Here is a 14,137-nt window from a genome sequence, read left to right as displayed (position 1 = left end):
TCCCCTGTTCTGATTCTTGGAAAATAGACCAAAAAAACGGTTATATATAGCAATGATAGTTTTGTGTCTCTAGTATATATTTATTGGCGTTTATGCAGCAGGAGAGGATCAATGGAAGAATATTGAGTGTCCCATTGACCCCGGACTGACGTAGATGAGTTGTTAAGGCATCAAACTGTTGGTTGGTTGATAGTTGAGGGTTCAATTCCCACCATCACCTCTCAAAGTCTAAGGGGACCAGTGGCCACAATGAAAATTGTCATCGCTCATCAATGTAAGGTCTATGGCGGGATCGGATCTTAGCGAGCATGAATTTGGGCCTGACTGACTTTGAAAATAAGTTTCTTCGAGGAAGAACACCAGCACACTGGGTGGGGTCTCAATTCACATATGTGTTGTGAGCTCCCAAAATGGAGCCAGAAATGAGTTAATCAGGGGAACTACTCCAGTTCCTGGTAGCCCCTCCTTAATTAGGTTAATTATACTAAGATGTAAACCGTGATGGATGAATATTGAATACTCACCCATCCTGAGTGAATAGCATGTAAATAGTAAAGAAAATATTTAAGAGTGAGGAGTGGATGGGTTTGGATTTAAGAATTGATTCCATTGGGGGCTGAAATGGCCTAGCTGTTTATTCTCTTGTTTACAAATATAGTTTCAACAGGCTCATGGCCCAAAAAAGACTACCAAGAGAAAATTATTAGAAGATAATCATTAAAATTACAATTGAAGGTAAACTTCATAAATCATTAAAATTGCAAATAAAGGCAAACGTTAAAATATAGTTTTGAGGTGTTACTTAATTATTAAAAACAAGAGGTCTGTGAACCTGGAGCTAACATTAATAACACGAGGTGTACTGAGTTGCATAGCCTTAGGAACGCTGTTAATAGCTCCTGGAGGCCACCCTTGGTGGGTGGATAGATAAGACCGAGGTCTGACCCAGGGTGGTGATTCTCCAGACCTACCGGTAATTTATCATAAATTACAAAAGCTACCGGTGGACACAAGAAGGTAGGCTGTACATGTGCGTTTTTGCTTTAGCTTATTTAAAACAGTAGCCAGTTTGCAATACTTGGTCAGTAATTCCACAGTGCATTATTAAAAATTCGGAAAAAGTAGTTCTGAAAGTTTTTAATTGCAAATGACATTATTCGCCCTGCCAGTGGCCCAAGATTTCTGTCGCCATGCGGTTGGCCAGAGTTACAAATATGATACTTAATCATTTTAACATGAACAAGCATGTGAAGATGGTTCTTTTTGACGTAAAAAAAAAGCATTCAATTTTGTTTAGCATAAAGGGCTGATTTTTAAATTGCTTAAATATTTAATACATTTAATAAGCAATTCATTCAATGTAATCAATATGGGGTACCGAATCTACCTGACCTATGCCACGGGATACCCGAAGGGATAACCTATTTACATGTCTGACCCTCAAGGAAAAACGGTACGCCCCATTCTGTTCGCCCTGGGCTTGACCTCAGGCAGAAGAAATTTCGGGTGCGTACGTTGAATGTTTCCAAGATCGAAAAGGCCAAGGACGCGGACATCTTATCCAGACGGATCCCCGGAAAAGGAATGCCTCTTAGTAATTGTACATTTCCATATCCCACGGCCTTCCCGCACGCGTTAACCAATCGAATCGCCTCCGGTCATTCCGTTCCTTTTGTTTTACCAGAACTGATGAAACAGCAGATGTAATTCCAATAGTCGGGGTTCAAGGCAAATCATATTCCTACATCCTATTCGGCTGAAGACAGCGGGGCCATGAAGACCGTGACCTGTAGTCGATTTCGACGTTGCCTAGGAAACGACGGAGAACGTATCACATTTACCTTTCTGATTGCAAATTTTCAACAATAAGGAAGAAAGTGATTTTTCCTACATCACGAGTTTCGTATGTTAGCATTGAGCATAGAACTAACCAAAGTCAGAAACATCTACCTTTGTTCATCTATAAAACAACAATAGAATATTCTTAGATTTGTCTTTTCAGTCATCCTAGTCTGCCTACATAAAGCCACAGGTCAAATTTTTTCATTACCCCGGCTCATGGACTCAAATGACGATAATAAAAACTCCATGTTCAAAATTTAACGCACGCTTTAATAATACGTGGTTTTTCTCCGTCCCGGTGTTTTCGACGGGTTTGCACTTCCCGATTGTTCTGGAATAAGGCTGGGTGAGGAGTCCTGTTGCACAGGGTGTCGCAAGGCCGAATCACGACTCACATTTCCCATCTGGGATTCGTTTGGAAAGCCGTGTGGGATGCGGAGTGAAAGAGTAGTGTTTGTTGGTAATTCTAAAAAATTGGCATGCAAAAAATGCACCTTGCTCGCTAAATGGTCAAACAGAATAAACCAACATACACACTACCTCGGATGTTGATTTCTTCTCCTCGTTACATTTTAACTTCCTTGTGTCTTTTCCTAAAATTGTTAAGTTAAACGGTTAACTGAGTTCGAAAGCCTAATTTTTGAGATTTGTAAACTTCTTTCGTTTCTTCTATAGTTCTTTTCAAGCGAAAGTTTCATTATTGTTTAATATATATTTTTCCTATTGTAAAAATATAAATAAAACGTTCATTCGTATTTCTTCTCAAACGTAGGCTGCATTAATTCCTCTAAACAAATAAACAAAAAACATAAAAAGGCCTAGGGATTCGGTATTGAAAGACAACTATTGTAGTGAATTGATGTAAATTACTAATAAGACCCCAAATATCTATCATATGGTTTATAAATCTGGTGGACCAAAGCTCAACAAAAACAAGCTACCCAGAAATCAGGCGACATACAAAGACTATATAGAAAACAACCCCGACGATTGCACTAGAAACACTTCTAAACCTACCTCCATTGGAAATATTTATAAAAGAAGAACCGAGGATAAGCTCATTTATGCTCCAGAAACAATCAAATCCAGACAAATCAACAATTAAAAACTGCACAAGCAAAAAAACATGAGCAATCAAACTCAGGAAAGTACACCTCGATCTTTCAAGCTGAAATTCATTCAGCAACGCTTGTGCCTTAGAAAATCTAGAGGTTACACTGAAAAACAATCATCATAAATTCGGATAGCCAATCAGTCATTACAGCATTAGCAAGTAAAAAATGACATCAACATTTTTTAGTAAGCATCCAAAATCGCCTGGGAAAACACAACAACCTGATGATATCTTTGGTGCCATGACACAAAGGAATTTTGAGTTAAGACAAGCAGACCCGCTGAACAGAGGAGGATCTGCACGACCATATACAGATCATCACAATCAATAAATCCCTTGCAATGTTGTATTAAAAGATTATTGGGAATGATGCGAAGTGGAAAGAATAAATCCGTTCTTTTGTCGAGCTTTCGAGGATTATTCTGCCCTGCTAAGAAGAAAAGTCGTATTTACTGTTTTGATAGTTTTTCAAAATTGGGCTTGGAAGTTTTTCATGCTGAATGGCATTATTTAAGTTACTATATTTTTTTAAAGTTTTTGCCCAAGGACACTAACTTCTCTTTTTTAAAATCCTGAAAGTTTTTTTGTTATTATTTATAACTTATTTATCGATTCACTATTATTTTATGTGTCCTTTTAATAAAAAACGGTTGCTATGTAAAATTTAACGAACAAAGATTTGTGATTATTACTTTTAAAAAGATAATGTATCTGAAAAGAAAATGTATTTGCTTAGTTTTTATTATAATTTCTTTTATAATGCAATAGTAAATTAATTCATAATGAATCACATATTTAAATTATTACCAACGAATTGCGATTTTCTTTGTTCAAACTCCCCTTTAACCGATACGCTTTATGCAGGAAACGAGTTTTCGTGGCGTAAAAAAAGTGGAAAATAACGAAAAAGGACATGCGGGAATGTACGTTTCTCGTGAGCCGATGTTCTCTACATAGGGCCGAACCACCTAACCGAAATAAAATAACTAAATTACTGGAGTATATTCAATAAACCTACAGCATTATCCATGTAAGAAAAAGAGTTAATGTACTTCATCGTGCTAAAGTTTCATATTATTTTGTAAAATTTTCTTTATATTACATACAAATTATGGTTTTGCATGTATTAAACTAGTTTTTAAAAAGAATACTATTTATTACACACCAAGCAAATACAAAACTGGAATAACCACTTCCAATTAGGGAATCTTCGGTCTATTCTCGATGAAAGCCCGAGACGGATTCTATTAAAAATATTAATATTAGCAAAGGCTTGGGGATGTAATGAAGGAGGGGTTTCTTGGAAGTGAACACGTATAGGTGTGATAAGGGAGGAATGTGAAGGGTTGCAACTGATAAGGGTCTAGCGAGTACGTAACATATATACATGGGTTGTGGTATTAAAGCAAGCAGAAACAACATAATAATTTATTATTCTTAATTAACTAAAATTTCAGGCAGTCTTCTATTTAAAAATGCAGAATTATAATGCCAGAAAAAATCGAGTTTTCGAAATTTCCTTTTGGGGAATGCGGTGTGTTCAACGTGAAAGTCTGTCTGTACACACCTGCTTCTCGATATCTTCAATGGTAGATTTATGTTAAATAACAAACATAAATAATTTGGTCGTATTTTTATAAGCTACCTAGCTAACTTGTTATGACCTTTGGGTGTTGTGAAGTTTAATGTTCGATATGAAGTCTGTACTAACATATCGATAACATGCGCTAATTTTATCTAGTAACGCAAGCACTTTTTATTAAGATAGGTAAAATTTTGGAAATTCGGTTTTTTTTTACAGGTATTTTCTTCAAAACGTTTTAAGCTATATTACCTTGATTTTATCGTGTTTTTCAATATAAACATACCTAAGAATGCAATGGTAAAAAAAACTTAAACCAAATAAATTTGGAGATACGGAATTTCTTCTTAGCATGGCAGTATTTTTGTCCGGACTGTGAAACTACTGATTTAAAAGGTCAACAAGTACGAAACATCTACACTAATTATACGTAGAAGTTTCTTATCTGTTAACTCTTTGAATCAGTAAATTTATAGTCGGTATAATAATAATTTATTATATAATATAATAATAATGGCTCGGTGTAATAATCAATATTATATAGTCGGTATATCGGTCTAACATGTAAAAATACAGAATTCTATTATGTTGGTACATCGAAAAGATTTTATTTCTGTTTGTGCGTGGTTATTTTCGACAAATCAGGTTTTTTGTCGACTATCTTTGAAAGATTTTCTTCATATCACAACGCAGAAGGCTACCCATTTTCTAATGTTTTTTTCACAATTATTGAGGTTTAGGGGGTAATGCAATGTTTCGGTTTTGTAAGAAAATTATGCGTGGCAAGACTTACACTTGGAATAATGGATCCTTTATTTTTTAATATTAAATAAATCAATAATTATTCCGAAATCGTGAGATGCGGTCTGGTGTGATGTAGGTTTCAGAAAAACATTTTCTTTATCGTGCCAACGTTTCGATCTTTATTGAGATCATCTTCAGGGCTCAAAGTGTATGTCTTCTGTGTAATTGGGCCATTCTTGCTGTTTGTTGGGCACTCTCAACACGACACGCAAGAATGGCACAATTACACAGAGGACAAACACTTTGAGCTCTGAAGATGATCTCAATAAAGATCGAAACGTTGGCACGGAAAAGAAAATGTTTTTCTGAAACCTACATCACACCAGACCGCACCTCACGATTTCGGAATAATTATCGATTAACGGTCACTAATCACCTCACATTAAATAAATCGCATACCTTCTCCCACGCCTCTTCAACATTTTCTTTGTTTTTTCTAAACCTCATTCCGATACATCACCAAAAGTATCAAATCAAGAATTCCTGATGCCAGAAAAATATCTGTACTTTTATCGCATCCCTAGAGTCCCATGGTCATTCACTTTCCTTTATAAATTTTTGCTTCTCTCTTTGAAGAAAATATAATGCAAGGCGGTTCAAACGACTCCCTCCCGCAAATTTTGGTTGGAAAAAGGCGTAGAAATGTTTCGAGATAACATTGATATTACGCCTATGAGAACGAGATCCCCTCGCGCGTCCGAATCCGTGTGTTTTTCTCAAGAAAGCTCACCGCTCGCCTCGTTCACATGCACATTGGCAAAACAGCTACTCAGCTCGCACGTAATCCGTAATTTCTCATCGGAGCCGGGCAAGTCCTCCGAAGAGTTTCGAAAAAGCCAATTTTCCACCCGAGACGTATCACCGTCCGGTTAAACGGCCTTTGTCTTCCGTTCCGACTGGAAACGTACACTTTTCACACGGCTCGCGTAACTGCACTTTCTGAAGGGTGGACGAAAAGATCGAGATTCCTGGGTATGGGCAGTATTGGGTTATTGTTTCCAAGACACCTAGAATATGCTAAACGATGGATTAAATGGTAGTGACATATTTAAGATTGTTATGCCCTGATGATAGCCTTAAAAGTTCGAAAGCTTGGCAGCAACAATTAAATTTGTTTTTTCATCGAGTCTAACCGAGATCCAGATTTCGTGAGTAAAAAAGTGGTCGACACATAAATGGATAGAACAGTGAATAAACTTAACTCGGTTTTCGAACCCACGATCTCCGACTTGGTACCCACCGACCACCACTTCACCTATCGTGACTTCGGTCCACGAGACACCACTTCACATCTCAACCGACTACTGTTTAAATTTTCTCAATTTATTTGCCAATGTCCAAACAAAAGGAGAATAATATCGATGGTATTAAGCCGGAGGTCGTGGGATCGAGTACCGCTCCTGACACCTATTTTTCATTTCAACCTCCTTTACATAAAAATAAATATGTGCAAAAAACTCGTTAAGATAACTAATAAGAACCCGGTTTATGTTCCGTGCTGTAACCGGCCCTGTTTAAAGACAATGCTCGATTATTTTTTGTAAAAAAAGATTAATTTATTCCTAGCATTAAAATAATAAATAATCAACATTTGCAATGAAATAAGTGTTTATTTTATATTTAGGTGAAAATTAAAACGAATTTATTGATGAAATTATTGTCTAGGATGTGATTTTAAGAATCACACGAATACTCAGGATCACGGTATGGTCCTGATGCAAAAGCAAATTCATTTGTTTACTGCCAAGCTTTCCCTCTATTTTAATGTTATCATCAGGCAAGACAATCTTAAATTGACAGATTGACTTAATTAAATTTTTCACAGACGATTTAAAATTTCTTTGAAGACCGACTCGGTGCTAACATTGCCAAGGACTATAAGATGTGATTCTTAGCACTTTCATCAGCTTCTATAGCTTCATATGCTGAATTCATATGAATTGCTTCATATTCAATTATGTTGCCTGGGAAGTACGTAAATATTGCTGTTTAACAATGTTATGAAGAATAGAAGAATTGTTATTTCTTGCACTGTTTCCAGTGGTAGCCTCACCCCAAGAGAAAATCAGCCAAACAGCTATTCCACAGGGTTTTACTTTCTTACAAAAGGTTCGTTGTAAAATTCCATGCGGCAGTTTCGTATTGAATGAGTAACAATCTTCTTTTATTGAGAAAAAAAAAAATCAATTGGGTGGAATTTTTGGCCTGTCAGTGTATTCAAAATCCTGAGGGCTTCTATGAGACGAGTTGGACATAGTTAAAAAAATATTCTTTCCCATTCTTGATGTCATCTGCGAGCAGGCCTCCCGGAGAGATTTGATTTTCATATGGGTAAACAATTGCATAAGTTGTCGAAGCCTGACTTTCTTGTAGAACTTGATTTGCAACATATGACGTTTTTATGAACTGAAGATGTAGACTGACGATAGAGACATCCTTTACAATGTGGGAAGTCGATGTCTTACTTAAAACCCAATTTTTATGGCATTGTTACCACATGCAATTAAATGCCCTTAAATCTATCAATTTATCTATCTATCATCTGGAAACAGTGCAAGAAATAACAATTCTTCTATTCTTCATAACATTGTTATAAGTAGATCGGATATGTTTATTTCTTTAAGTGTCGACGCACAAAATCATTATTTTCCCTCTTGAAAAATGGTCTATCCTTTTTTTTTAATTGTGCAGAGGGACGAGACTTAAATTTTCTAAATCTTCATTCTTTCTCCATGAACATCGGAACCTACAGTACTCATTTTACAAACCGACATGTTATACCTAGTTTAAGTCTATCCGGAGGTTTTAACTCTAGAATAAATTTAAACCTCGGTCAATCTGGTGTAGCATAAACTGTTTAAGCAACTGCTAGAGCTATTGGGGGTATAACTGGGAGCTAACTTAATATGGAAAAACTATTTAAATCCTGATAGTAGGTCGGCAGTCACTGAGGTGAACGTCAAGTCAACTTTTCTCTCCCACACAAAGAAACAGAAGGTTTTTTTTATTTGAAAATCGTTTTCATCCGAGCTTCAACTCCGCCGATTCGTCAAACCGAACCAGCGATAAAGGACTGATTTTTGTATCGTCCTCGATGTCAGTTCTGTTTTCTGGCAAAAAACCGGCAGTTAGCCGGTCGATATGTTAATACCGGGTCCAGATGTGAGCCGGTGGCTATTATGTCATTACTTTCCGTTGAGATATCAAACGACCCAACCTGACTTTCACTGACTCGTAATTTTGAAATAAATTCCTCAAATGCATATAGTTCAATGGGCCTGATGGGTATCATTTGCCGTCTGATGATGTTTCGAGTCGGTCCATCTTTTGTGCACTTTCCATCGAGTGTCGCCGGTTCAAGGTCCGACCTCTTGACGTTTCACAACGGACAAATGCCGAGAAGAATAAATTTACGTTCTATGTGTTCTTTTCGAGTATACGGTAGCTTTTTCCACGATTGATTTTTAACTTACTGCGGAAGAAGGAATAACGATCTTGGCACGTGTGTTTTACAAAAAGGAAAAAGGTCATCGGTTGGCCCATCGCTTTTGTTCATGACTCTCGACGCAACTCAGCCCTCAGCGGCGAAATCGCCGGTGGAAATCAGCAAAATAAACAATGAGCCGATTAGAAGAAGAAAGAGACTAGAGAAAATATTTTCACGGGCCAAAACAAAGCTTTTATGACCCCCATGTACTCGATTAACGCCTTTGAGATAAATCCTCCGATATACCTGATATTCCCTTATTGCATATATCTTTTCTTTTTCATCTTAATAATTAGTACAATAAGAAACTTTAAAACTGAACATGACATCCCGAAATGGATCTTAGTACTATGACGACACATCCCAGAATGTCCACTTGTCCAGTGCACGAGCCGGCTCATAAAAATCTGGCTATCTTCAATCTGTTTTTCCAGCTGGATGAAAATGGAAATGTTAGGTTAATTTATTTAAAATGTACTGCTGACATTTAGTCCAACGAGTGTTTATGTAATTCTTGTTTACGTAATGAATACGTTAAATGACGAACTGACTGTTGAAGGGGTATTAGAACGTGTAGCTTTGACGTTTTTAACTTTATTAGAACAGGAATAAGTTTTAACATTCCGTGAGTGAAAGTCTTAAATATGTAGTTTACACTTCCAAACCAAAGTTGGGCAATTGATGCAAACTGATCTTGTGCCATCATCAACGATACGTTGAAGTATGCATCATTTATTAGTAAGAATGGTATGGCATCCTTGATTGAGGCATTGTTCCAATGATTATTCATGTTTAATCAACAAAAATTGTGAAACATTTTTCAACTACTTTAATTAATATATCACTGTCAATTAGCTTTCTGATTGTTGTCTTTAATGTTAGTCTGGGTCTTGGAGGTGGAGAGTTACATGTGTCCCAGATACAGATTTAGAAGGTATAGGTCATGGTCGTTGAGATGACTTTAGATATGTACAAATCTGCATGGTGGTATGACTTACAAATCGTTGAGCTCCTGCTATATACAATTTAGAACTCTGGATTTTTTTTAAGCATCGTTGCAAATTCTGAGCATTTCACAACCGTACGTCCAAATTAGTCTAACGACTGATAGATATTCCCTCCTTACGAGATGTAAAGGTGAATGCGACTTGAGTTTAATAGAAAACAGAGTCGCTTCTGGCGTGTTCTAACCAGTTTAGAATCAGAATCAAGAGCCAGGCAACTTTTTATCCAATAATAGGCCAAGGTATTTGGCTGTGTCTTGTTGTGGAAATTTTTTTACTATTATTTAAAGCGTTTTCTTTTGCAGGTGACGCGCGTCAGATTGAATTTTTTATGGTTTACCCTTTCCTTCTGTGCAAAATTGCTATCTTATTTGCGAACGACTGTAACTTTGTGAATGCTGATTATAGAGTGCGTTCGGATGGGATTGCACGTCCATACGAGGAAAGATGACAGTAGTCAGTTCAGGATATAAAATTCCGAACATTACATCTTACAACTTCATCTTCTTGGGTGAGAAGTTCACATCAAACTGGCTAAGTCCTAGGTACGTATATTTAGTTCATATACAATTTTCCTCGTTCAGTTTTGTTTTCTACTATTCTTTCATAGTTCTTCGGTCCAAAAGAATGGGGAAAAAGGACAAGCCTCTCCGCTGAGAACGACAGCATCTGTTGGTACACGGATGGATCTAAAACGTAGGAAGATATGGGGGGCTGAAGTTTTCGGTCCTGGAACCCATGAGAAAATACGCCAGTAATTTCCAGGCTGTACTACATGCTGTTAACAGATGTACCCAGTTCAACTTGAACAAAGTGTACACAAAGAAGCAAGCTATCATGTTAGATAACCATCAAAGCACTAAGTTCAAACATCATTAGCTCAAAGATGGTGCTGAATTGCAAAAGTAGACTAAAGAGATTGGGTATGACAAATAGACACCCTCTGCTTGGTCTCAGGACATGTGGGACTAGAGGGCAAAAAGAGAGAGGACGCCTTGCAAGGAAAGGGATTGCTATACCGCTAATAGGTCCCGAGCTCTTCTGAGGCATAGGGATTCCCACTATCACTCTGGACCAATCAAAGAACCTTCTAGTAAATTTTAGAAGAAAAGAAACAAAAGAATGCACCAAAGGAAGTTCCCAGGGCAGTTTTTCTGCCGATATGCCCTAAGCCCTGCTGTGGCATAGTGATTCACACTATCAATGAGTACCTCAGACAAAGGTATAAAATGGAAATGAGGAAACAATGGATTTCGCTCATTGGAATCAATCCAACATCTTTCTAGCAAATTTTGGAAGGAAAGAAACAACAAGGACCCTGCAGACTGAATGGGCATCTGAAGAAGTCGGTATAACCCAACACGGCACGTGCAGGTTCTGCAAAGAAGCAGAGGAGTCACCACCATTCCTTCTATCAAACTACGACGCCACATCTACCCGCAAGGAAGTGTTTCGGGGGGTAGAACATAACTTTAGAATAACTTCAACCACTGATGCCGGGCCAACTAATCAAGTTCCTTGATGCACCTCAGTGTGTTATAAGTATAGAAGGATACAATAGCTCTCAAAGTGCGCAGTATATTACAAACTATGAACAGTATATCTATATCTATAAGAAGTCGGTATAACCCAACACGGCACGGCACGTGCAGATTCTGCAAAGACGCAGAGGAGGCACATACGTACTAACAAATTGTGGCGCCACATTTTCCCGCAGGACGAAGTGTTTTGGGATGTACAACGTAAGCGTAAAAGAAATTCAACCACTGAAACTGGGTCTACTAATCAAGTCCCTTGATAAACTTGAATGATGAATCCTTGATGAACGGTGCATTATAAGTACAGAAGAAGATAACTCTCATAGGGCGCAGGCTTACACAACCCGAACATTAAATATTACATCTTCATAATTCTTCCGACCTCTCAGTAGGTACCTAAGAGGAAGAATCGTTAAAAAACGAAAGTAGTGACAAACCCCGCCTTCCTTCCGGAACTTAGCTGCGGATAGCCATTTCGGGCGTGGTGTTCTAATTATTCCAACTTGTAATTCGTAGCGTTCTGCTGATACAGAGAATATAGGGACATTGAATCTTTGCCCAACAAATTAAAAGAAAAATACAAGATCGATTGCAAAAATTTGGTTCGGATATTTTAATCATAAACAATTTCTGGTAGGAGGCTTTGCCAAATCCAATTCGTACGCAGATCTACTTTCTCCATCAACACTGTTGTACAAGCAATTCGATCCCATTGTATTCCACGCGCGATATTGCACAATGACAAAAATCTCTCTGCATAATAATCCATAAATTAAGATGTTCTCCCAGGCTCCTCGTGGCTGGTTTAGATAACGACATCGTCCTATCGCACGCTTTTTACGCGTTAATTAAATAATCGTAGGCGTCGCATTCAACAAATTAAAATTATTCTTTACAAACCCGCCTTCAACGAATGTCGGTCGTATTGCATAATCTGGACCAGCAAGTTCACAATTGGACACCTAAAACTGTCTACACGGTATTGAGTACATGCTCCGGTCAGCCTTGAAATTAAAGTACACGGCTTAATGGGGCTCAATTTCGAGAATACGATTAAAGCACAGATTTCGTTGCTTACCACTTCTTAATTTCAGTCTCGAATCGGCCCTCATTAAGTTAAAAATGGTATTCTGTTCCACTTAGAAATGAAAATCGTAAAATCTTGGTCGTCAATATTTTCTGCGTTTGAGTCGGGATTGAAGGTGTTTTTTTTAATCACTACTTTTAAATACACAAAGTAATTTAAAACTAATGTTATAAACGTTACAGCACGATTTATATGTAAAGCCACGACTTTATACTCAACGGAAGTAGGTTTAAAAAAATCTCTCCTCGTTAAATATAATTGAAATCCGAATAATTACCGGCATTAGAAACGGAAAAAGTTACGTTTAATTGATGTAGTATTTTTGTGAAATTTCTCTACCAAGCTGTTTACAGATCGTTCTTGTTTAAAAGAAAACACCTGATCTTTGTACAAAAAAGGGCTTGATGAAGTACAAGATGCACGATCTAAGTTCTAAGTCTAATCTCTTCGTCCAGGAAGCCGATAGAGAATCATGTGTACTGTACATTCGCAATAAAGTCGTGGCTAGAAGTCGCAACAGTACTTATTCCCCATTTCCTACATTTCCCTATTACCCGTTTTTATAAGGCGTTAGATATAGATGTACTGTTCATAGTGTGTAATATACTGCGCACTTTGAGAGCTGTTGTATCCTTCTATACTTATAACACACTGTGGTACATCAAGGAAGTTAGTTGGCCCGGCATCAGTGGTTGACGTTATTCTAAAATTATGTTCTACCCCCGAAACACTTCCTTGCGGGTAGATGGCGTCACAGTTTGATAGAAGGAAGGTGGTGACTCCTCTGCTTCTTTGCAGAACCTGCACGTGTCGTATTGGGTTATACCGACGTTCTTCATATGACCATTCCAGTCTGCAGGGTCCTTGTTGGTTCTTTCCTTCCAAAATTTGCTAGAAAGGTGTTGGATTGATTCCAATGAGGGAAAACCACTGTTTCCTCATTTCCGTTTTGTACTTTTGTCTGTGGTACTCATTGATAGTGTGAATCACTATGCCACAGCAGGGCTTAGGGCATATCGGCGACATGGCAGCAAATATGTCCTGGGACCAAGCAGAGGGTGACTTGGTTTTCCAATTTGGCTTCATCTTTAAGCTAATGACATTTGTCCTCAATGGTTTGATGGTTGCTTGGCCATCTGAGGCTTTAAAGGCGTTACTTATATTATTATTATCAATTGATATTGACCAATTAAAAAAGCAATTGGTTACGATTAAAACCAATTTTTTCCAAATTGCTCTTTGATTAAACGTAAGAGTTTAGCCCACTTTGCATGTCGGTTAATTAACTTCTCATCATTTTGGATATTTTTAAATTGTTTGCTTTGTTCTTTTAAAAAAAATCTAAAACTAGAAATCTTTCCAAGCACAATGAGCGAGCATTCACAAAAAAGACCATCTTTTCAAAGACCCCTGGGATTATTACATGACAATGGTAGAAGAATTGTGCCATGCCAAGAAAAACTGTGTGGAAAAAAATTAGCAAAATGATTAGCATTTATCAATCACATTGTTAGGATGTCCGGCCGATAAATTCTAACAACACTGAAGAGGACTCAGGTCAAAAGTTTTGAATAAATAGAATTCTCAAAAAGACCAACTGTTCAAGAACCTACTCTCCAAATAATATAACTGAAAAAAAGAAACAGCAAAAAAGTATTTACTAATAAAATCATATTTAT

Source organism: Cimex lectularius, unplaced genomic scaffold, assembly GCF_000648675.2.
Source record: "Cimex lectularius strain Harlan isolate CLEC.00 unplaced genomic scaffold, Clec_2.1 scaffold45, whole genome shotgun sequence".
Taxonomy (NCBI): Eukaryota; Metazoa; Arthropoda; class Insecta; order Hemiptera; family Cimicidae; genus Cimex; species Cimex lectularius.
The sequence above is the reverse complement of the archived record's forward strand: the minus strand, read 5'-3'. Positions refer to the sequence as shown.